Source organism: Siphateles boraxobius, unplaced genomic scaffold (genome assembly GCF_051911475.1).
Source record: "Siphateles boraxobius isolate OS27281-9 unplaced genomic scaffold, OSU_SipBor_1 41, whole genome shotgun sequence".
NCBI classification, from domain to species: Eukaryota; Metazoa; Chordata; class Actinopteri; order Cypriniformes; family Leuciscidae; genus Siphateles; species Siphateles boraxobius.
In genome coordinates, this window is record NW_027509042.1 from 22,612,457 (window position 1) to 22,637,511 (window position 25,055).

General features: G+C 41.8%; 1 protein-coding gene across 2 annotated transcripts in view; it reads left to right on the plus strand.

The window, feature by feature from the left end:
• gng12b (guanine nucleotide binding protein (G protein), gamma 12b) overlaps positions 1 to 25,055 on the plus strand; it is a 71,098-nt gene that overhangs the window by 40,389 nt on the left and 5,654 nt on the right. The window lies entirely within an intron of this gene.

Consider the following 25,055-nt stretch of genomic DNA (forward strand, 5'->3'; position numbering starts at 1 on the left):
GGGGGGCCACGTACAACGGGCATGCAGTTTCAGGTCTGTGGACGGGGCCTCAACTGCATTGGCATATCAACTGCCTAGAGTTGCAAGCAGTACGCTTAGCCTTGCGTCGCCTCAAAGGGGTTCTCAGACACAAGCACGTACTGGTCCGTACGGACAGCACTGCGACCGTTGCGTACATCAACCATCAAGGTGGTCTACGCTCCTGTCGTATGTCGCGACTCGCCTCCCACCTCCTCCTATGGAGTCAGAAGCATCTGAGGTCGCTTCGTGCCATTCACATTCCAGGGGAGCTCAACCGTGTGGCAGACGAGCTCTCACGGCTGCCTCCCCTGCCAGGAGAATGGCGACTCCATCCCCAGTCGGTCCAGCTGATTTGGAGTGTCTTCGGAGTCGCACAGGTAGACCTGTTTGCCTCTCCGGACACGACCCATTGCCAGTGGTTTTATTCCCTGTCCGAGGGGACCCTCGGCACGGACGCCCTGGCTCACAGCTGGCCCCGGGACCTGCGCAAGTATGCGTTTCCCCCAGTGAGCCTTCTTGCACAGACTCTGTGCAAGGTCAGGGAGGACGAGCAGCAGGTCCTTCTTGTGGCGCCGTATTGGCCCACCAGGACTTGGTTCACCGAATTCATGCTCCTCGCGACAGCCCCTCCTTGGCCGATTCCTCTGAGGAAGGACCTTCTTTCTCAGAGACGGGGCACTCTATGGCACCCGCGTCCAGACCTCTGGAAACTCCATGTCTGGTCCCTGGATGGGACGCGGAGGTTCTAGGTGGTCTGCCACAGGCAGTGGTAGACACCATCACTTCCGCTAGAGCCCCCTCTACGAGGCGCCTCTATGCGTTGAAGTGGAACCTGTTCGTCGTTTGGTGTTTCTCCCGTCAGGAGGACCCCCGAACTTGCCCGATCGGAGTCGTGCTTTCCTTCCTGCAAGATGGGTTGGAGCGAAGGCTGTCTCCCTCCACCCTCAAAGTGTATGTCGCCGCAATAGCCGCGCATCACGATGCACTGGAAGGTAAGTCCTTGGGGAAGCACGACCTGGTCATCAGATTCCTTAAGGGTGCCAGGAGGTTAAATCCACCTCGTGTTTTGCACTCGGTACCCTCTTGGGACCTTGCTCTGGTACTTAGAGCTCTTCAAAGTCCTCCCTTTGAGCCTTTGCTGACGGTAGAGCTTAATATCCTGTCCATTAAGACAGCGCTCCTGTTGGCATTGGCCTCTTTCAAGAGGGTCGGGGATCTGCAGGCTTTTTCGGTCGACGAATCGTGCCTAGAGTTCGGGCCAGGCCTTTCTCACGTTGTGTTGAGACCCCGGCTCGGATATGTGCCCAAGGTTCCTACCACTCCCTTCGTGGACCAGGTAGTGAACCTGCAAGCGCTGCCCCAGGAGGAGGCAGACCCAGCCCTAGCTTTTCTCTGTCCTGTCCGCACCCTGCGGGTTTATATTGACAGAACGCAAAGCTTCAGAACCTCAGATCAGCTCTTTGTCTGTTACGGAGGCCGGCAGAAGGGGAAGGCCGTCTCCAAGCAGAGGTTAGCCCACTGGTTAGTGGATGCTATCACCCGAGCATATGAGTCTCTGGGTGAGCCTTGTCCTCCCAGGTTGCGCGCTCACTCCTCTAGAGGTGCTGCCGCTTCCTGGGCTTTGGCTCAAGGCGCCTCGCTGACAGACATCTGTAGAGCTGCGGGCTGGGCGACACCGAACACGTTCGCTAGGTTCTATAGCCTTCGTGTGGAACCTGTTTCCTCCCGAGTTCTGGCTACGGCCAGTGGGTCGAGGGAATAAGTTGTGTCGGCTTGCTACGCCACTCCGCCTCGAACAGCGGATACGTGCTTTCTTGCTCCGTATGGCGCCCTACGTTGGTGAGCCTCGTGAGTTCCTCCTTCACCCCTCCGGTGCTGGGCGTGGCGGACCGCCCGGCGCCAGGTCTGCTACCTCTAGTGAGGAGTTGTTAGTAGACTGGGTGCTCCAGTGATCTCTACTGTGAACCATCATGCCACGTGCAGTTTAGCCGTGTCTTCCCCTTGACGGACTCGTTCGTCATCCCTGTTGAGTGCGCTCCCATTTCCCTTGGATTGGGACCACCTCAGGGACTGCCATATGTTTCACTACCCCATTGGGCTAGTACATATGTGTATTCCTGGTCAGTCAGGCTGGGCCTTCCGCAGCTTTCCCCCTCTCTTGGGGAACGCTTTCCCAGTGTTATCCAATGTCCACTGTGCGGGTCTTGCGGAACAGCAGTGTGGTTCCCGTGCTAGCTCCCGCAACTTATTTCAAGAAACTGCTGCAGGGTAGCTTAGCCGGGCGCTGGAAGGGGCCAGCACCATGGCGCTTTATTAGGGATCCCAATTCGTCAGGGAACTCCCCCGACGACACGTCGGAGTTCCCAGGACGAAAGGGAACGTCTCGGTTACGTATGTAACCCTCGTTCCCTGAGTACAGGGAACGGAGACGTGTCGTCCCTTCGCCATGTCGCTGTACCTTCGCGGAGGACTGGACACTGTTCGGCTCCTCAGCGAAAAGCATTGCGCAATGTTTACTTCCGCCTTTTATACCCGCGCTGGTAGGCGGGTCGCGGAATGCAAATCTTGCATGCCAATTTTCATTGGCTCGTTTTAATTCACTCGAAGGCAATTGGTCTCCCTAGCGTGATCCCAATTCGTCAGGGAACTCCCCCGACGACACGTCTCCGTTCCCTGTACTCAGGGAACGAGGGTTACATACGTAACCGAGACGTTTTCAAAATAACTTTTGAGTTACAGTTCTTATCACTCATGGTTTTCATGTACCAATTCGGTCTGGACTAACATATCTGTGTTTATTACAGAGGTGGTAGTGTGTGTTTTCTAGATGTGGGCTTTACAGAAGGTCATGTGCTGTGCATGCGTCACAGATATTATACATATGTCTTTTAATTAATTATTATTTAATTGTTGACATGATTTTAATTTATCATAAAAAAAAACACTTAAGTAAACTTCACAAGTTTATAGCAGTGACTGTTTATTATAAACTTGCATAAGTGAGCAGAGATATCCAGAGAAGTATTTTACTCTTACCTGACACTGATATTAAGATGGGCCGTTTTCGCAGTTTCTGCGATTTGGCTCAATTTTTTAATCTTAAATGTAATTTTTTCATTGGATACCATCCATATTGAAACTAAATGAAAGCATGCCAAGGAATGGTGTGCAAACAGTAGCTCAGGTAGTTCAAAAACATGAGGAGAATCATTGGAATAATACAACAACAGCAATGCACAGACATTCGCATTCAGATGGGATTAGATTTCTCAGAGGACCATTGATTTAGCAGAAAAAAAAACAGTAGGTTGATTTTCTCTGGAATTTTTACTGAGGTTGTATGAGAAAAACACTGACTTGGCAGATTCAGATGGGATTAAAATCGCAAAGTGTCCCCCTGGAAAACTAGTCCCGTCCGAATAGGGTTCGACACAACATTCAATTAGGAAATATAATAAATAAATCACATAAATTATCATTTTCAGTTAAAACTGTCAAATTTGTCGAAAGCATTAGCCTTGTGGGCAGCAGTGCTTCAGGCGACTCGAGTTTAAGTCCTGGCTCGTGGTCCTTTGCCTGTCCTGCTCCCTTCTCTCTCCCTCTGTTGCTTCTTGAATCATTTGCACTATTCTATCTAATAAAGGTATACAAGGCCAAAAAAAGCTTACAAAATTGGAAAACGACTGGATATTATTGTCGGTTGTTTACAATTTCTATCGCTAAATATTGCCAATTTCCACTTTATTTATAAAGCACATAATAATACAAAAATGTTGACCATAGTGCTACACAAACAATAAAAAAATAAAATATATATTTTTAAAACATTGTTTTTCTAATATTAAATTTTTGCACAGGAATATTGTTCATCGACAAAATATGTTGACCCAGGAATGCATCTAATGCCGGGCGTACACCAAAGGATTTTCACAGTCCCAGACTAAAGACCGGCAGTCTTTAGGAATCTTACTAGAGTCTCAGCGCGCTCCCGTCGTCTCGATCGTTAAATGTGAGGTGATAATCTGCAGCCGGCCACCCGATTTATGCCAGTCTTTCTCTAGTCTTTCATATCAAAGAATGTTTGATATTATCGCAAGTCTTTAGTCTGAGACTAAAAACTGTGAACCCAAGTCTTTAGATGTGAGCTGATAATCTTATAAAGTCTTTTCTAAATCTTTTCAAAGTCTTTAGGTGTACAGAAAGCATAACTCAGCAAAATCAGGACGTGCCACACTGCAAGGGCAGACCACCTTAAAAATTGAACCTTACAAACTTTTTGTCGTCTTAACAACATGCAGACCTGCGTCAATAATGTCAAATATTGAGAGGTTCAATTTGGATTATTGGATGTCTATGATGGGTATGGCCCTGGATGAGACATATTACTGTACTTTACTCTTTTTTTCTTTGTGTACAGTAACTGTTGGTTAGTGCGTACGTAGCATATGAAAGAGATTGATTGTTAATGTGGAAATAACTGCATGTAAAGTTTGCTTGTGTCAGAAGCCATGCCCAGAAGAAAATATATTACTCCCAAAGTCAAGAGATATAATGCAGCGCTCAATGATAAGGATGTCTGGGGCGAGCGTGAGAGAGTTTTGGGCAATTGACTGAACTGTCAGCTGCTCTATTGGGCCAGTGCTGCATTGTCACTGGCTTGCCTTCATTGGCCATATGCCTTGAACTTAAATGTTTAATTTTATGTGATATATTGAATATTGTTGTTGTGAATTTTGCGGATTTAAATGTCACAAATGGTACATTATCTAGCTGACTCACATAGATGAGTTCTTTTTAAAATTAGAAGATTGACTTATGAAAGTTCTAAAAGCAGCATTTAAAACATATTGAACGGACCACAATACCATTGCTTTCCAAAAGTATAGTGTAGTTGTAATTAATAGCTAAATGGAGTTTTATTTTAATTTGATTTCTAGCTGTTTTGACAATTCCAATTTGTTTTTGTTATTTGTTATATTTCTTTTTTTGTCAAGAAAAACTAGGTTTCATGTAAAACATTCCTTAAATTATTGATTGATTGATTGATGGATGGATGGATGGATGGATGGATGGATGGGCCAGTTTAACTATGCAAAGGTTATTGTTTAGCCATGCATGATGGCATTCTCAATTATATTTTAAGTACTTTTATCTGTACAAGAAATACAAATTAAAAAATTACTGACGTACATGACAATTACAGAGTTATAAAATAAAAAATAATTTAAAATACGAGAGGCTTAGCCCCCATAACGTCATTGCTGTGGCGAACCGATTGAGATATAAAGATATTTAACATTTGTGATTCTTCTTTCTTTGGGGGTGTGTGAGAGACTGTCGCCGTCTAAAAGATAACAAGAGCATATAATCTCACATTGTACATGTGACACCATTTTTCAGAGATAAGAACGTACTTTTTCACTGTAAAAATCAGTCTCTCTGTGTGTGTGTGTGTGTGTGTAACTGCACCTCACATTCCTGGCTCATAACATCACTGTGCTTTTTCTGCAGTCTGTATCATGCCTGCTGTCGAATCCACCAAAGTCTCATCATTTCTGCACTGTTTGGTTGTCATAATTGTTTCCTGAGAAACAGCTATATAGTTGTAGGTATATGGGTGGGTTGATTGAAATAGATCAAAGTAAATCAGGGGGATTTTAGGAGATTTAAATATTACTTTGCTTGATTACGTCAGTATTCTTACATTTACATTTACATTTAGTCATTTAGCAGACGCTTTTATCCAAAGCGACTTACATTTGAGGATTAAACCAAGCGAGTCATCGTGGAGAGGCAAAAACAACGCAAGAAGTGCTCAGAATACAAAGTTCAAACATTGCTCGGAGTAGCATAAACTAGACAAGCGAAGATTTCAAGAGAAAGGTTTATTTTTTTATTTTTTTTTATGTTAAGTGCTCACGGAAGAGATGAGTTTTCAGTTGTCTTTTGAATGCTGTCAGGGATTCTGCATTACGGACGAGGGTGGGTAGGTCATTCCACCAGCATGGAACCGTGAATGAGAATGTTCTGGACAGTGATTTTGTGCCTCGCTGTGAAGGCACCACGAGCCGTCGCTCCTTGGCCGATCGTAGGCTTCTGGTAGGGATGTAGACCCGTAGGAGCGAGTGAAAGTAGGAGGGAGCTGAGCCGGTGGACAATCTGTAAGCAAGTGTCAGCGCCTTGAACTTGATTCGAGCAGCGAGTGGTAGCCAATGCAGGGAGATGAACAGCGGAGTGACGTGGGCCCTTTTGGGCTCGTTGAATACAAGACGAGCAGCAGCATTCTGGATCAATTGTAAGGGTTTAGTTGCACATGATGGAAGACCAGCTAGAAGAGCATTGCAGTAATCAAGCCTAGAAATAACCAGGGCCTGTGCAAGAAGCTGTGTTGCATGCTCAGTTAGGAAAGGCCTGATCTTCCTGATGTTGTGCATTGCAAACCTGCATGATCGAGCTGTCTTTGAAATGTGATCTGTGAAGGTTAGCTGGTCATCAAAGATTACTCCAAGATTTCTGACTGACCTTGATGGGGTGATTGAGGATGAGTCTAACTGGATAGTGAAGTCGTGCTGTAGAGACGGATTGGCAGGGAGAACAAGAAGCTCAGTCTTTGCCAGATTGAGCTGCAGGTGATGTTCCTTCATCCATGCCGAGATGTTCTTCTTTGATGTCCCTGGCACATAGCTGGAGAGTAACATAGATGTGCATGGAAATGTGTCGTCATAGCATATAAGTCACTCACGCACAGATTGAGAATATAAGCAGACTGATGCATGTTTGCCTTTTTAATGCAGTTTGGCATAGAATACTTGCAGCATGCACAAATAAGTACATATTGTTAGCAGAATGTTGCTAAATCTCAGGCGATGGAATGACTGCACAACTGTTATAATGGTTAAAGCTGCTATTCTGAATGCAACAGAGAAGATTTTTAAATACAAAGAAGGTAAAAGGGGACTTAACAACCTTGCCACGCATCCTTGATGGAGCCGTTTCAGGAACACACCCAAAGCTTTACTGAACAGTACAATTTCTCGATCCCGGGCTGCTTCCGCTTACGTTATGAGGCATTGTGCTTTCGTACATACGCACATACTGCATGCGCATTTACAAATCTTTCCTTTGCTCTTTTACTGTGTCTCTTTGTTGAGGGATTTATGTGTTTGCATAGAGATACTGAGAATAAATAAAGTTTACATGCAAAGATGGATGGCAACATATGCACCTTTGTTTCTAGTGGCCTGGGAGCATTTGATGTTTTTTTTTATAAAGGAAATAAAAGCATTGTAAGGCAGGGCTTAGAGATTGGTCATGTACAATGACACCAATAAGTATTTGAACAAGAACAATGTATCATTGAATTACGTTACAGCAAGTGTAACATTCAGGCATAACTTGTTAGGGTGGTAATTTTTTTCTGATATCATAATGAAGAAAAAATATAAACACATTAAAAGGATTATATATATATATATCTTCTTTTTTTAAGAAAAGCAGTACTTTTGTGTACAAAAATAAAATAACAGTAATGTAATGCAACCAACATGCAGAAACAAAACAGGAAAAACATATTGTAGAAAGGTCCCTAATTATCCTGCCATACGGTCAATGAAATATCAGATGTTTTGAGCTTTTTGGACATGGCAAGGTTAGTTTACGTTGTAAAATGTCATTTAGTACAACCCCTCAAAAATCGTATTGAAATTTCTGAATTAATAAATCATGATAATTGTTACAATATACATATTACCTTGTGGAAATGTGGAAAATAATGATTGAAGATGTTAAAAGAGGTTCAAGGAAAATTCATTAATTACTTGATGTTTATACCACATGACATTTTTAAATTTAAACTTTTCCTACAAAATTGTATAAATGGTGTATAACCAATAAAAATACTATAGTTACAGTTACATACAGAGTGTTCATTTTAAACTTATTTTGTGCTTTTCTTCAATGCCATTGGTTTGCATTTATACATTTTAAGTGTGTCTAATGTGTCTAAACACTTACTGAGGTCACAGTATGTGTTAATGTGAGGAACCGTGAGTTTTAAACCAGATTCTTTTGAAATGAGCTAAGTCTGGCCTGGACCCTATAGATGGAATGGATTCGTTGGCAGGACCTAAATGTATTTGCTCAAGCAGAACTAAAATAGCCTAACTCAGTGCTCAGGGCTCCAGGAAGTGGTATGTGAAGTGAAAAAATGGGATTGAGCTACTGTCAGCATGAGCCCCTCCTCTGTTGACCCTAGGGAGGGTACTGTGGCCAAACCGCTCCGCTCGAGCGTAAGATACACGCTCTTCCTGTTGCAGCTTTCCTGTGTGGAGGCTTTCCGGGGAGCCTCTGCTCTGTCCCTCATATTTACTTCGCTGAGAAATGATGACATTACCTCCTGCTCTCTTGGAGTGTTGCACGGCTGATGGACGTCAGAGTTGCGTCTATACTGTTGCGCAGTAGGAAACGCAGGGTTGAGCAGCTTAACGTGAAATACTCCAGATACTCATTACACTTCCACAGTCTTTACGCAACTATCTAGGAGCATGTTCCAGTAAATGACACTGTTGATGTGGTTTTGTTGTAAAGCTTTAATTAAAGGGATAGTTCAACCTAAAATAAAGTTGTCATTATGTAGTACCGTCATGTCATTCCAGATCTTTCTTTCATGCAACACAACTGGAGATATTTAGCAGATTTTCAAGGGTACAGGAGCAGTTGAGATTCAAAAAAATGACGTTTGCATGAATGTTAACACCCTTAATTCTGCCTTCTCGCCATGTCGTAATTACTGTAATTACTAGATGACAACCCGGACCATTCTAATTATAGCTGTTCACGTCCTCGAATTTGAGTAATCAATATACAAAACAAAATGCAACAGGTAACAGTACAGTCATAATGCAAATGCCTTGCTATTGAACCTATTGTTTGGAGCAAGACCTAATCGTACGTAATTTTCGTAATCGTAATTTTCAGATTATTATTGCATTATTAAGACATTAACAGTAGTCAATTATATGATTTTTTAAACAGAAATATTACTAAATAAATGCTGAACTACATTTTACCACTGCCATTTTGATCGTTTTCGTTAAATGTTGCAGGGGACAAGTAGTACATGTCAGCTTTTCAAAATAGTTTACAGGTTAAATCATGTCATGTGACCGATCTTAAATCGTGCGTGTGAATGTTTTGAACTGAATGGAAATGCAAATGAGGGCCAGTAAACTATGTTTATTTGAAAAACAAATTTTACTTTCATTTTCTATGTAGTTTTTTTTATTATTATTATTATAATAGGTTTGCATTTTTTCCATACTTGTTTAACATACAGCATACTTGAGTGTTGTTACTCAGCAGTAGCTGTGATTCAGAGATTCTTTTGCTTCCAAGAGATAAATGTAGACCTCACAAGCGGAGTTCATCGTAAGCAACAATTTCTGAGCAGGTCAATGAGTCTTTGAGATTTTGAGGAACTGGAATCCTTATATTTGCTGCTATCATTTCTTGTAACCTTTATGCAATTCTTCTTGTATTTTCAATACAGAAGTATGTATGGAACCACAACTTCCTTATTGTCTGTATGCAGAGATCACAGGAAATAAGGATTTGCTTTGATAGCATGAACCATGAAATGACTTTGAAAAATGAAAGTGTCTGTTGCGCATCATTGAAGAACAGAGCCCAGACAGACTGCTCGTCTTCATGTCTGGTATTTGTTATCAGGTTCATAAAGGTGAGTCAATGCTGCACAGTGCACATTTTGTTTGTACAGAGAAAGAAGAAAGCCTTTCTACTTTCCAGCCACACACAGGGCCCCTATTACACTCCACGATAAAACACCTTAACAGAGACCCTAACAAAAGCTGTACTACATTGTGATCTGCTCATACAGGCTTTAAGCAAAGATGAGCATGCGCACTGTCATAAAAGATGACCTCCACATGACTCTCCCCAACTCTTTCATCTCCTCAAAGATGCACTTATACAATACATGACAGTAGGGTGAAGAAAAGGTGATAGGCCACCAGTAGCTTTGAGAATACTGAGCGATTTCAAGTGTTTATCTCTTTGTCAGTGCACTTAACACAGTGACAGTCAGGATAAAAGCTGCTGATGCCATGAAAGAGCAAAAAGAAACTCAGAGTCCATTTTGCGTGTTCCTGGATGTGTTTTTCTGTTCCCTTTGTGGTACATATCAATATGATTCATGTGGAGATGAGCTTTAATGAAGTTATGGGGTAAATATTCTACAGGATTTGCAAAACAACAAATCATTTCCATTGTGTTTACTCATTAGAACAGAGGCATCCAATCCAGTTCTTGTAGACTTTAGCTCCAACCCCAATTAGACTGCTGAACCACCTAATCAATTTTTTCAGGATACTTTAAAGGGATAGTTCACCCAAAAAATGAATATTATTACATTTACTCACCCTCAGTTTGTTCCAACCTGCATAGATTTCTTTGTTCTGTTGAACACAAAGGAAGATATTTTGAAGAATGTTAAATGTTAGTTCTGGGTTACCATTGACTTCCAAAGTATTTTTTCCCCCCTATAAGTCAATGGTGCCCCAAAGCGGCCTGGTTATTCTTTCCTCAAAATATCCTTCCTTTGTGTTCAGCAGAAGAAATTCATAACATTTTTGAGTGAACTATACCTTTAAGCTTCTAAGCTGAACTAGTAATGACATTTGGACGTTCTACATCTGCCATGTTGTCACTGTCATGTGACCTACCAGTGTCAGTTGTGTCACCTTTATTTATATAGCGCTTTATACAATACAGATTGTACCAAAGCAGCTTCACAGTGACAACAGATGATGCATTTCAGCTGTTATTCAGCTGAAGTCTGTTCAGTGTTGATTCAGTTCCAGTGTAAAGATAATCAATTATTAAATTAGTTCATTTATGGCCAGATTTACTAACAGCTTGCACTAGCACACACCCCTCTTTTGGCGTTAAAAAAAACTACTGTCAGGATTAACTAGACACGCTGTGAAAAATTAGCACTGAAAAGGCGTGAACACAATATTTTTTGCAGCTGACCTTATTGCATATCCAGTTGTTGGAGTTTCCATTTCAGATGCAAAATTTATGGGAGGAGCGTATTTGAATGAATCAAGCAAGGTGATTTACTAAGGTCGCCATAAAAGACCTACAGAAGAAGAAGCTTTACTGTCAAACCTACGTTGTCGGTTAGGAACCTGGGTGTGCTCTTTGAAACCAATCTTTCATTTGAAAGTCACGTTTCTAGTATCTGTAAAACGGCATTATTCCATCTTAAAAATACGTATAAATTAAGCCATATGCTCTCAATGACAAATGGGGTACAATTAGTTAATGCTTTCATGACATTAAGGCTAGATTATTGTAACGCTATTATGGGTGGTTGCCCTGCACGCTTAATAAATAAACTACAGCTGGTCCAAAATGCAGCAGCTAGAGTTTATATTAGAACCAGGAAGTACGACCATATTAGCCCGGTTCTGTCAACACTGCATTGGCTCCCTATTAAACATTGTATACATTTTAAAGTATTGCAGATTACTTACAAAGCACTAAATGGTTTTGTTCCCCAGTACTTGAGGGAGCTCTTAACGCATTACAGTCCTTCACGTCTATTGCGATCTTAAAATTCTGGCCAGTTGATAATACCTAGAATATCAAAATCGACTGCTGACGGTAGATCCTTTTCCTATTTAGCACCAAAACTCTGGAAAAATCTTCCTAACATTATCCAGGAAGCAGACACAGTCTGTCAGTTCAAATCTAGACTAAAAACACATCTCTTTGACCTAGCATACACATAACACATTATAACTTCTACAATTCAATGTTAGGCTGCATAGATCATGTCAGGTGGAACCGGGAACACTTCCCATAAATCCTGATGTACTCGTTACATCATAAGAAGAATGGTGTCTACGCTGATATAAGTCTCTCTGTTTATCCCGAGGTTTACCGCAGTCTGTTGGATCTAGGCCGTATCCAGATTTAATGAAGGACCTACGCCTGGACACGACCACAACGCAGTCCTGAAGTGTACAGTACAGATAACTGTACAGATAAAACGTTGTCAAAATAATTCCGGTTCACATGGCTACTCGGAAGCGATAAATAATTCTGCGAATGAGTGGGCCGGAGCCCATCAAGTTTTCTGCTAGAATGTTGTCGTGTTAGCAACTAACTAAGTTAATAACTAATGATCTTTGCAACGGAAGTGAATCGATCAAAACTAACTTTAGCTGGACAATAACTTTATTCTAGAGCTGCTGTAAAGCCAAAACAATCTCTGTTACTTTAATTTCCTATTATCACTGTAAAGCTGCTTTGAAATAGTCCATATTATTAAAATATAAATATTTTATTTATATATAATAAATAAGCGCTATATAAATGAAGGTGACTTGAATTGACTACTAAGGTTTGTGCTAGTCAATTTAGTGGTATTTGCACTATTATTTACCGCCCCCAAAAAGTTTGTCTTAAAACCAGACGCTAATTTGCACTGCTCTCGTTAGATTGTGTTGGTCATTATGGAAATGATCCGGCTGCATCTGTGTTATTTGCGCATCGTCAGTAGATCAAGCACAGAAGTTTCCACTCCCATCAGCACTTTTATGGGATTGCTCTCTCATGATAATTTGCCCTGTTTAGTAAATCTGGCTCAGGTCTATAAAGCAGTTCTTCAAAAAATTGTAAAAAATGATGTAATCACCCAGCTCAGTTCAGTTCTCGTACAACAACATCAGTACGTTACGATCCATAATATTGTTAAGTGTATTAAGTGTCCCCAACTAAGCAAGCCAGAGGCGACAGTGACAAGGAACCCAAACTGATAAAAAATACAATGGGAGAAACCAGGCTCAGTCTTAGGGGGGCCAGTTCTCTTCTTACTAATGAATGAACATGGTGTCATTATAATTAAGGCTGCATCACAAGTCAGAATTCAGATCGGGATCGGTAGCATTCATATATTCATCCAGTTCTTTTTGATCGAAGTTAGAACGATTTTTAGAACTATATCCTTATTGGTATCGTTATAGTTATCACTATTGGGGCCAGATTTACTAAACAGGGCAAATTAGCGAGAGAGCGCAATTCCAAAAAAACGCAGATGCGAGCGGAAAGTTCTGCTCGGGATCTGCTAACGACTTCCACATTAAACAACACAGACGCAGCCGGATCATTTCCATAATGACCAATGCAATCTACCAGTTAGCGTCTGGTTTAAGACCTTCTTTATTTGGGGGGCGTTAAATAATGGCGCAAACACCGATAAATTGATGAGCACAAACCTTCCGATTCATTAAATACTCTCCTCACATAAAATTTTACAAATTTCATCAAATGCATAAGCAATAAGGTCTGCCGCAAAAATAAATGTCTCCACGCCTTTTCAGCACAAATTTTTCACTGCATGTCTTTAGTAAATCCTGACAGTAGTTTTTTTAAAGCTAAAAGAGGGTTTGCACTGGTTAGTAAATCTGACCCTTGGTGTGAACAGGCCTTAAAGTGAAAAAATGCTACACAAGGTTATTTGAGGCCACTTTAAGGTGTGCGAACACCGTCAACCCATTTTACCAGCATTTCATGCCAGATTGTCTCGCTCAATAGTCCAGGTCTAAAAGCAAACAGACTTCTGGAGCAGGTCTGTGTTCTCTCCCCCACCCATCTCTCTTTATGCCATTCTGGTGTATTAATAGAAGCAGATGGTGGGTTCATTCATTGATGTTGCATCTGGTTGTTCCTGACTGAACTCTCCTTACTGTTCTGCCCCATTTCCTGTCCCGCCATACCTCAGAAAGGGCTGCCCATCCCAAATGCAAACATCCTTCCTCGCCGCTCAGTTGATGGCGATTCTCTCTTTTGGCCCTCGTTCTGCTGTGCAGATGTGGCGAGCGCTCATACACTTGAAAGTGAAGCCGGTGTCTATGAAGTCTCTCTCCTGTCCCGTCTGCATTGCATTTTGCAGAGTTGTGTGCAAACCAGCTCAAGAAATGTGTGAGGAGTTGTTACTGAGAAGTTATTAAGGGAAAAATCCAGGTCCAGTACAAGTTAAAACTCGATTGTCAACATCTGTGGCACAATATTATTTAAAACCAAAATTAATTTATACTTTTTTAACAAAAGCAAAGCATTTTATTGAAACATTGTATCGTATCAAGAGATGAATAATGTAAGCGTATTAACATGATTTTAGTCTGAAAATGAACACCTATTAACCTTTTGTGTTATGTTGTCCAATGTTACAGCTTCTTTAAAATGTCAACACAGAAACATAACCAACAGAAGAAATAACGTTATTTGGAGAAATTATATGCTTCACATTTCTGCTTTCTTCCAAACGTGAGCCCCATTTATTTTCATTTATTGTAACCTACATTTTTTTGCTTTTTTTTTAAGAAAAGGATGGACGAGTCGAAAGTATTTTTTGTGGCCACATATATTCTTATGCCACAGATGTTGTCATTTAAGTTGTGCTTCAGCACCGCTCTTCTTCGCAAATGAACCTGATGGTTTGAAGTATATGCCTGTGCCCTGTGGACCATATAAGATCAGATCATGTAATTTTGCTATTTATTTTAATCACAATTACTCTAAATAGTGGTGTTATTCACACCTGTATCATTAATATTAAAAAGCGGCTTGACTTGATAATTTATCTGTTCATATGTACAGTATTCAAGCCACTGCTGTAAGTTGTTACATGAACAGGACAATTAATGAGTCACACCTGTTAGTAAATGTGGTAGTCAATCCAAAACACTAGCTGTGTGAACATAGGCCACGTTCACACAGCAGCAGAATACGGTTGTCAGTTCTGTCTTGGAATCCTTAAAGGGATAGGTCACCCAAAAATAAAAATTCTGTCAGTATTTACTCACCCTCATGTTGTTCCAACCCCGTAAGACCTTCGTTCATCTTCGGAACACGAATTAAGATATTTTTGATGAAATCTGAGAGCTGGATCACTCCTTCATACTAGTCCATAGGCTTCTTCAGGGATTGAACTTGCTGGCCTCGAAAAGTCATTAAAGACATCGTTAAAATAGTCCAAGTGACTACAGTGGCTCAATCTTAAGTTTATCAAGCGACGAGAATACTTTTTGTGCGCAAAAAAAACCAAAAATAAAAACTTTATTTAAACTAATCATTTCCTTCTCTGTGGGCCTCGAGTCAGTTCACTAGTTTAACAGCGTAAGCTTCTGTTGTTGTACGTCACACGCATCACCCACATGACCAGCGTCGGCCAATAGTGAGCCCACGTGTGACGTTGCTCTATGCAATCATACTAAGTTAACTGACTAATGGAGGAGTGATAAAGCTCTCAGATTTAATCAAAAATATCTTAATTCGTGTTCCGAAGATGAACGAAGGTCTTAACGGGGTTGGAACAACAATACTGACCGAATGTTCATTTTTGGGTGAACTATCCCTTTAATAGGGTTGTTCACTCACAGTTCAGTTATTTACAGGAGTGAAAACTGCATTATATAACCAAACACTCACCTGTACATTTTCAGGACTCCTAACCATTTTCTCAGCGAACTCCTGCTCTGTGAACAGAACCATACTGGAAAATTAGTTGTCTTTCACATCATACAGTGCGAGTGAGCCACTCTGTACTGCACTTGCGTGTCTAGCGTGTTAAAGGTAACTGCACTGGAGATGCTCCCATCAGTTTTATAAACTCTCACTCAGCTACTCTTGCTTAATTAAGATCTCATGTAAGGATTCTAACTGTAGGGGCAGATACAAGCTCACACATCACTGATTTACTGATATAATTCACTCATCACCGACACACATATTTCAAAACATAATAAACCAAGGGTCCAAAAAACCCACCAAAAAAGTGATTTTGGTGAACATATGAGCTACTTGTGTAAACACCACAATAAAAGTACATACAAGAACAAGTAACAAGATACTGGTTGATGAGTGATGATCTTCCAGCGCTCTTTCAGCTGTGCGCTCCTATTCTATGACGCATGATAAATCAAAACCTGTCAAGCTGAGCAAACCAATCCAAGCGTATTTCAGCTGAGAAACAGTGTCCTATTAGTCTCAACACATCATCTTTTACCACTAAACTCACCCACCATACCCAAAATCAAGTTTCCATTGGTTGAACTTTCAAATGACGTTGAAAAACACTACGTCATGATCGTGGCACGATCAGACCCCGGAAGTCCTATAGCTTTGGCAAGCAGCATTTCATGTCACTCTGTGATCTACGCATTGTCTTATGTTATGTTTGGGCTCATTTGAGACAACATGCTCTAAATAAAGATATGCGATCTATGGTTTACTATGTTTTGCAAAGTTACAAACCGAAATATGGCTTAAAAGCATCAAATTCTTTACACGTGTGTCGACTCTGTTTTTTCATACAAATACTTGGTATAGTTTGGTATCTAACTGAAACTAATATGCTTGTTGTATTTTAAAAGTTGAAACCTTTTCAACAATATATGATACTGTTATGTACTTCATGTAAAGCAGTTATTTTTTCACACTATGAAAATAGAGCACTTCTAATATGTCAGCAAATTTAAAAGCACTTGTTAAGTGATGGTCATATTCCATAATGACAATCACTGTAAAGCCAAGCTTCTTAGCTTTAAAACGACACCTATTTGGTGTTGGTTAAAAGTCCAGTAAGCGATTTCCGAGAAACGCTGTTCAAGGTGGATCGGACCGAGCACCAAAACACACTTGTAGCCAATTAGCAGTAAGGGGTGTATACACTCATTAGGAGGGAGGTGCCTGTGTTATATAGCATGTTTGTGAATTTGGGAGCAAAACTATGAAGATTGGTGTGTGATCCTTTTGGGCATGGGGCGTGTTTAATTTGGTGATTTCAAATATCAGCAGTTTTGCTCAGAAATCGCTTACTGCACTTTTAAGCAGGTGGTTGTTAATAACTTAGTAGCACCCCCCACTTCAGATTTAAGAAGTTAAGGTTAATAATTAATCAATTAATTGATTGTTAATTTAAACAACAATCGATTATGGGAATTTATGTAAACTGACATCCCTAATCTGATAGATGAATTTGCACCTTGACTGATATTTGTCATGTAAAATGTAATGAGACCTTCCAGTTTTATGAACGTCACCATATTTGATATTACTTACTGTCACTATTACAAAAAAACGATATTGACAAAAAAAAATTCTTAATATTTTCTGGGATTTTGTCACTAATGAGACGATATATTGTGATAGTGTATATAGATGATATAGTGTATTTTTGTGATGGTACATTGCCTGGTTTAGGCCTGACAGTTGATTCACAATGCTTTGTGTGGTGGTTAGTTCAGACAGAATTTAACTTTCCTATTAATGGGTGATATTTGCCCTCTTACGTGAATTTCCACAGGATTGTTACCTTTATAATGGCAATTATTTATAACCTTATTGAAAGTATGCGTCATCTTATGCCAAATGTTTACATTTAATCAACAAATTAAATTAGAATAATAAGACGCTGGAGCTGTTACAAATCAACTGAAATCAGTCAACAAAATCCATCATTACACTGCAGAAGCTGCATCTGAAATGCCATTTAGATACACGGACTGTTTAATGCAGCTCTGGGGTGACTAGATGGCTCTAGATAGATTGCATGAATAATGCTATGAGATTTTTTCTTCTGTCAACAGAAACAGGAAGTAAATGTAGTTCCCAAACACTGGCAGTGTGAAAGCTAGGGGGGAAAAAACAGCCATATATTATCTGAATTAGACATGATGACATTGCCATACTGTGTATGAGCCGTTCGAGCCTTACTGTCCCGGATGTTTCAGGGATGTAGGTGTGCGTTTGCATTTCACCTCTTGTCTTCATTCCTTCAGTCCGAGACACTCTGGAGACATGGGAGAAACTATCAGCCTATGACTCACAGACTAAATGTCCCGAGTACACACTGTAAATAAAACAACCTTTGTTGAGTACCTAGGCTACTTTACACCTCTAAGGCATTCACTCAGCAATCTGTCATCTTCTGTCTGTCATAATCAAGTATCTTAATGTCCTCTTATCTATAGAATTACCTTCATAGTCAGCGTTTAAGCGTTTGCTGCAGTTTGCCAATTTTATGTGGGCTTTTTTGTGACTCCCATCTCTCAATCAAACAAATGCACGCACACCTCTGTCAACACTCCTCACCCCCTTCTTTCATTTCCCAAAGCCCTTGCATCACTGCGAAAGAGGCTGTCTCCCTTCTTCCCCATGCTTCATGGCTGTCTGATAACATCAGGCTCTCTGAGATTAGCTCCCATGAGGGTTTTGTTAAACTGGTTACCTCTGCCTACTATGTTTTGCTGTCTAGCCATAAGCTATCTCCTACTTTACAAGCTGGAGTGCGGCGGTTCTTTGATAGCACAGTCTTCATTGTCCTTTCTGTGCACTGTGCGTCCAGGACTCAACGGCCTTATCGTCTTACAGCAGCACAAGGCACAATTTTAGGCACAACCGTCGCTTAGCAATCAGGCCGTGTGAAGGAGAGATAACAGACCTGCCAAAAGAACACAGTGGGACAGGGGATAAAAAATAGCTTGTTCTTCTTAGAACTTTGTAACCCACGCCGCCACCCAGTCATTTAGGAACACAGTGCTCAATTGATGTACATCTTAAGACGTTATGTTCAGAATGCTGAACACTTAATGTGCATACTTGCTGGATTCTGTCCTAACGATGGTGGTCCAGTCAAACTTGGGCTGTCACTGTGGTCAAGGGCTCTCGTGAGGTAGGACCAGCCGACAAATTCCTTTCTGAGCATTGGAAACGCAGCTGTATACATAGTTCTCCTCAAGTCTTGTAAAAAAAAACAACCTCCTAGTCCTTCATGTGAATTTGAATAATGTTAATTTGAAAGGAGTACTGTAGTCTATAAACCAAGAAATTGTGCGGCAGAGAGCACATAGTAGAACCGCATTCTTAAAATTTTTTTATGCCTAAAGTCAGTGGGGGTTGTTATTAGTGGTGCTTGCTAAAGCAAGCATCATTATTTCTATTGCTCATAATAACACACACACACATATGTATATATATCGTTTGAAACCGTGAGTTCCCCTCCGGAAATATATATGTATATCCGTGATTTCGAAAGATTTTTGGGTGAACTATTCTGTAACAATGTTCAGGGAAGAAGGAGGCGGGAACCGGCGAACAATCAAAATCTACTTTATTTAAAATAAAACAAACAAACCAAAATACCGCCAGCAGCCCCTCGCGGACGACTGCTGGCTACCGAAAATAAACATAACTGCCAGCAGCCCCTCGCGGACGACTGCTGGCTAAAATAAAACACAAAAACCAAACACAACTAAAACACAGGCCTGTTCCTCTCTCGATCATCAACGTCGTCGCTCCCCCTTTATGCTTCCGCTCCTCCGTGAGAGATGCGAGACCGGTGTGCTTCACAGGTGCTGCTCATTAGCAATCGCACCACCGGCCTCACGCCGTCCTCTCACGTCCCTCAGCCGTCCTGTTCGCCACATACCCCCATCGCCCCTCACAGGCCGGGGGGTACCCACGAGCCTGTGCCTACTCCCCCCCCCCGGCGGCGGCGATCCCTGGGGGGTATGGACCGACAAGCCGAGGGAAACGGAGACGGAAGCATGAGGAGCGACAGATCGAGAGAGGGGAGAGAGGAAAAAAAAATTTGGTCCGGTTCCCACAACGCGCTGCCATCTGGTCCCCCACCAGCTGGGCGATCTCCTCCGCGGTGCCTGGCGGTGATGCTGGGTAGCCCTCGGTGGACGGCTCGACGCTCCTCCGCCGCCCGGTGGACGGCGACGGCTCCTTGGGTTCCTAGGGCAGTCGGCAGGAGTCCCCCGCTCCCTGCTCCTCCCCTTCACTGGTGGATGGCAGCAGGCTCCGGCCCACGGCGAGCGGCGGCGACTCCCCCGCTCCCTCCCGGACGTCAGGCGCCCCTCCAACTCCCAGGCGACCGGCAGCGAGCTCGACCGTCCCCCCGGCAACTCACTCCAACGCACCGCCTCGAGCGTCCATGGCCGCGAGTTCCCCGCTCCCTGCTCCTCCCCTTCTGGCGGATGGCAGCAGGCTCCGGCCCACGGCGAGCGGTGGCGACTCGCGCACCATGCTCGATGGCAGCGCGGATTCCCCACAGCAGCGAGGACTCTCTGACAGCGCGTTCCTCCGTCTTCCCGGGTTTCGGCACCAGTGTAACAATGTTCAGGGAAGAAGGAGGCGGGAACCGGCGAACAATCAAAATCTACTTTATTTAAAATAAAACAAACAAACCAAAATACCGCCAGCAGCCCCTCGCGGACGACTGCTGGCTACCGAAAATAAACATAACTGCCAGCAGCCCCTCGCGGACGACTGCTGGCTAAAATAAAACACAAAAACCAAACACAACTAAAACACAGGCCTGTTCCTCTCTCGATCATCAACGTCGTCGCTCCCCCTTTATGCTTCCGCTCCTCCGTGAGAGATGCGAGACCGGTGTGCTTCACAGGTGCTGCTCATTAGCAATCGCACCACCGGCCTCGCGCCGTTCTCTCACGTCCCTCGGCCGTCCTGTTCGCCACATATTCCTTTAATGTTGATTAATTAAACAACTTCATTCAGTGCTGACCAATTCAGTTCGATAACTAATCTGACACAATTAATTAATTTATTAACATTTATGCCACAACATTGTGGCATAATTAAGTCTAGCAATTAATTAATTGTACTGTGAATCAGACTATAATAGTCCCATTGTACGTGTTTATGTATGCTATCCACAAGGTTTAATAAGAAATGTGTTTTCTTGCCCTTGCTTGCCATAATATCATTTTATTTAATTACATTCGATTCCTTAAATCATGCAGGTTATTAAGAAGATGCTATTACTTTTGTGATTTAAACAGACAGTTAACTTAACGGAGGGACCCAAGCATTTTTTGAAACTTGGGGGGGACTTTTTTGACTAACGCCAGTTAGCAACCACCTAGCAAGGCCCTAGCAACTACCCATAATACCGTTGTAACCACATCAACCCTTATTAACCATGAAGACCACCCTAGCATTGCAGCGACACACGTGTTCTTCAGAAAATTAAAAAAATTAATTTACAATTTGTAAAACAGATTTGAAAGTCATTTCCCGCTCTCTGTGCTGTCGCTGTGGTGGTCTCAGTATCCCAGCGCACTGTTATTCTTGGAGTGCTACATCAGAGAGTGGGCTGATGGCTGGAGCCGTCTGGTTCTGGCTGAGATCCAGCAGCCAACAACAGTGCCAGAGCGGGAGGGAGGAGCGGCCCGTCTGCAGAGGTGTGGGTGGCCCAGTGGGCAGCTCAGTCAGAAGCAGTATTGCTCTGGGCCCCAAGGTGGTCTGTACCCTGCCTTTTGGTGGTCTCACCTAGTTTCCTCTTCTTGTTGTTTGTTAGTGATTCAGCTTGAGTCAGACACTTCAAAGCCAGTTACAGTCCCCTCTCATTTTCTCCTCTCACTCGCTGTCTCACACTCTTTCTATACGTTTGCAAGACAAACAAGCATCCCCAACCCCTCCTGACCTCCACATCTATCTATAGATGAACACCAGCTATACAATGCAATATCTGCTTTTACAATTAAAATCCAATTTTACAATTAAAATTCAATGCGACAAATATTTGAATTGGTATAATGGGCTGTTAATGCACCTGTTCAGAAAGACACAAACATATTTGCATGACGTCAATGTGAAGGATTTTTTATTTTTTATTTACGGAGAGTTATTCTAATAGGGCTGCATGATTCATGGAAAAACTCTGAAAATAAAACAGGTTTACTGTGTTTGTAGGTCTGTGCAATTTCACTGTAAAAAATTGTTGCTGCCAACTCTGAGTTTTGTCAACTCAAATATTCAAGTTGTCACATAGTACAACTTCACATTTCAAGTTGACTTAAATTAAAATTTTAAGGCAAAAATTAACACTCACTTTCTTTAAGTTGAAACAACATTTTTTTTACAGTGTTGGTCAATATTTTGTCATTATATATCAGTATGGCTGTATAATAAGAGAGTGAATTTGTACTTACATTCATCCCATCTTGCGTTTTGTTTTCTGCATTGGTCTGAACAGACAAATTGCATGCCAAACAAAAGTGTTGTGTTGGTGTGAACAGGCCTTCACTCTTGAAATGTCACAGTTGTTTTTGGAGGCAGGGTCACAGCGAGGGCAGAGGGGAGAGATTTAACAAAAGACTGAATGGTGCGGCGTCACCCTGAGCTTTTGGAGTGTGCTTGACTCTTGGGTCTCTGTCTCTAAAGCTGTAATTACAGTCGAGACATCCAGATGAGCCGTGCGGCACAGCTCAGTGTACTTTGAGTGTCCTCTCTCCTCAGTGGCCAGCTATACTGGAATCCTATGTCCACTCCACATTTAAGCCAGCGGTTTGCCTGCTGGATGATTCAAAGTCACTGTTACGTAGACAGTAGAGAGCATACGCTAACAGCACTATAGTGATGGTAATATCACATACCGACTTCCCAGTACAGAAAGGACAAGTTCTAGAGCAAAAGAAGAGTTTTATCGGGGCAAACGTGAGAGGAATAAATGAAATCCCGTGAGTCAGGATATGCAGTTATTAGCGAGCCCTTTCTCTGCTGAGTCCAGGCACACAGACGCCCCCGCTTCCTGTTCCTTTGCTATTTATACATTCATACACATCTTTAATCATTTATAGTGCAGGGAGAGGAGTGAGTGGGTTAATGAAACGGATGCGGCCTCTTGGAAGGCTTGCTTGGCGTTGGTTTTGGCGTTTAATCATTTTGTAATCTTGATTCTGTCTCCACACGTGAACCTCTGCTTGGATGGTGTGAGTGGATGAGAACAACAATCGACCTGATAAGTCAGAGATCACCAGTGTGCGAGTAGTGAATGGAGTTTGATTGGCACAGCTCTTGAGCCATGTATGTCTGCGTCACAGTTCTCCTCTCTGTGCTGCGTCTGCAGAAAATTGACTCGTTGTCCCTAAGAAGCCACTCTAAGCGAATGAACCGTTACCTCACAGGAACACTGTGCCCTTTCACAGAGCTGCATTCTTACTCAACCTTGACTGGGATCAAATGAACAAAATCTGTCCTTGGACAAATCATATTGTCTAGGTCTTTTAGTTTCAGACTAAATCAAACAATAAAGGAGAAGAATTATTGTTTTAGTCCGAATGAAATCTTTTAAAGTGCTTTTCTGACAGTTCTGAAATACAGTTCTGACTTTTTACAGTTCGTACTAACCACAATTATCATCATTGTTTCTTTAATTCTTTAGTGTTGTTTCTTTCAATTACAAATGTACGCTGTATAGATTCATAAATAAATGAAGACATGCATTGTTGATCAATTTTGTCATTTTGCAGCTTTAAACAAAAGACATGCATGCCAACAATTTAACCTGTTTGATTTGAGCAATTCTTGATTCATCTAAAATTAGCAACCTGGGATGCTTTATTGTCCTGAAAATGTCATCATTAGTAAACTGCTATTGGTAGAGGCGTCATGTTTTGTCTATACTTGTTAAGCTGCAACTAAGTAGTGTGTTCTCTGGACCGTAATGTATGGATGGCCCCTTGACCTCAGGGCTTGTGAGCTACTACAGCCTCTGTCTCACAGTAATTATGTCACTACATTAACAAGTAGCCTCTTAACCCCTAGCTATGTCTGGTGTGCGACCAGATAAGGTCACCTCCCAACACAGACCTCCGTGTAGAGATAGCAGCCATGTGCCGGTGGAACGGGAGACAGCCATACACTCTTCCTCTGAATTCTTGATAAAGCGGTGTCTGGGCTTCTCAGGAAGTAGGATATAAGGGTTTGTTGTGCTAGAGATTATTAGGCTGACCATGTAGCAATATGGAAGCCACTCTAATAAACATTTCCCCTGTTGTCAAAACTGACACTTACACGGTGTCTACATCAGACACGAACAGAGAAAACAAAAACACTTACATACTTATCAATGGCTCTGTTTACAGTAAAAGCTAACAAAAAGATAAGACAATACACTATTTTTTATTTGATCTTTATTTCTTGACTGTTTTCTTGAATATTTACAATGAATTTTACTTGAATCGAAATACTTTACAAATTTTACGCTACATTTTTTTATTCCCTACATATGTTGCATGTTCTTACTGTAATAATAACAGAAAATGATGCATAATTACATGCAACAAACCCTAAACCAAACCCTACTCCTATTCCTAACCCTAACCATCTAGCAAGTATACATGTTATTAATTAATATTACTCAGTAATTAAGTATATACTTACACTAAAACAATGACACCTTAAAGTCACCATGAAATCAAAATTGACGTTTTTTGGCTTTTAGCATGTTACTATTATCTATAAGGTAGTGTGCTCCAAAACAATGACAAAATTCACATTTAGAATAAATGAGCATTCAAAACGTACAGTCTCTCACTTCCGCCAATATGGATAAATGATTTTGATGACATCACTCTGCACTTCAGCTTCTTATCAGATTTTCTGTCCAATCGCTCTCTAGAATCTAAAGCATCCCGCATTATAAATAGCAATGAAGCTGCAGCTAAAATCGGTCACTTGTTCACAGATTTACAATTTTCTACATGGTGAATGGCACATAGCACACTATAAATAGGCGATAGGGAAAAATCCAGACAGTGTAAATTTGCTTTCCATTGGGGTGAATGAAGTCTGGTTTCACTATAGTGTCACGTGAATCGTCGCAGCTCTGGTCCAGAGACAAGATAGCACAGAGCGAATCATATGAGCGAGTCGGCGCAGACCACAAAACGTATCTGACCCATTTGAATTCTGTACAGAATGCTATATTTTAAAGCGATGAAGGAGATTAGGAGGTGAAACGGTTTGAGATTAGGAGGAAACAGTGGCTTTACCAAGCTGTGATATAAACAAAACCCTATTGGCTGTTCGATATGTCCCACCCTGTCTTCCTGTTTCAATGAGAATTTGGTCAACACATTGAATAATGCTGTGCTCTTCAAGGCACTTAAGGGCTGGGCCTTTAAAATAAAGTATAA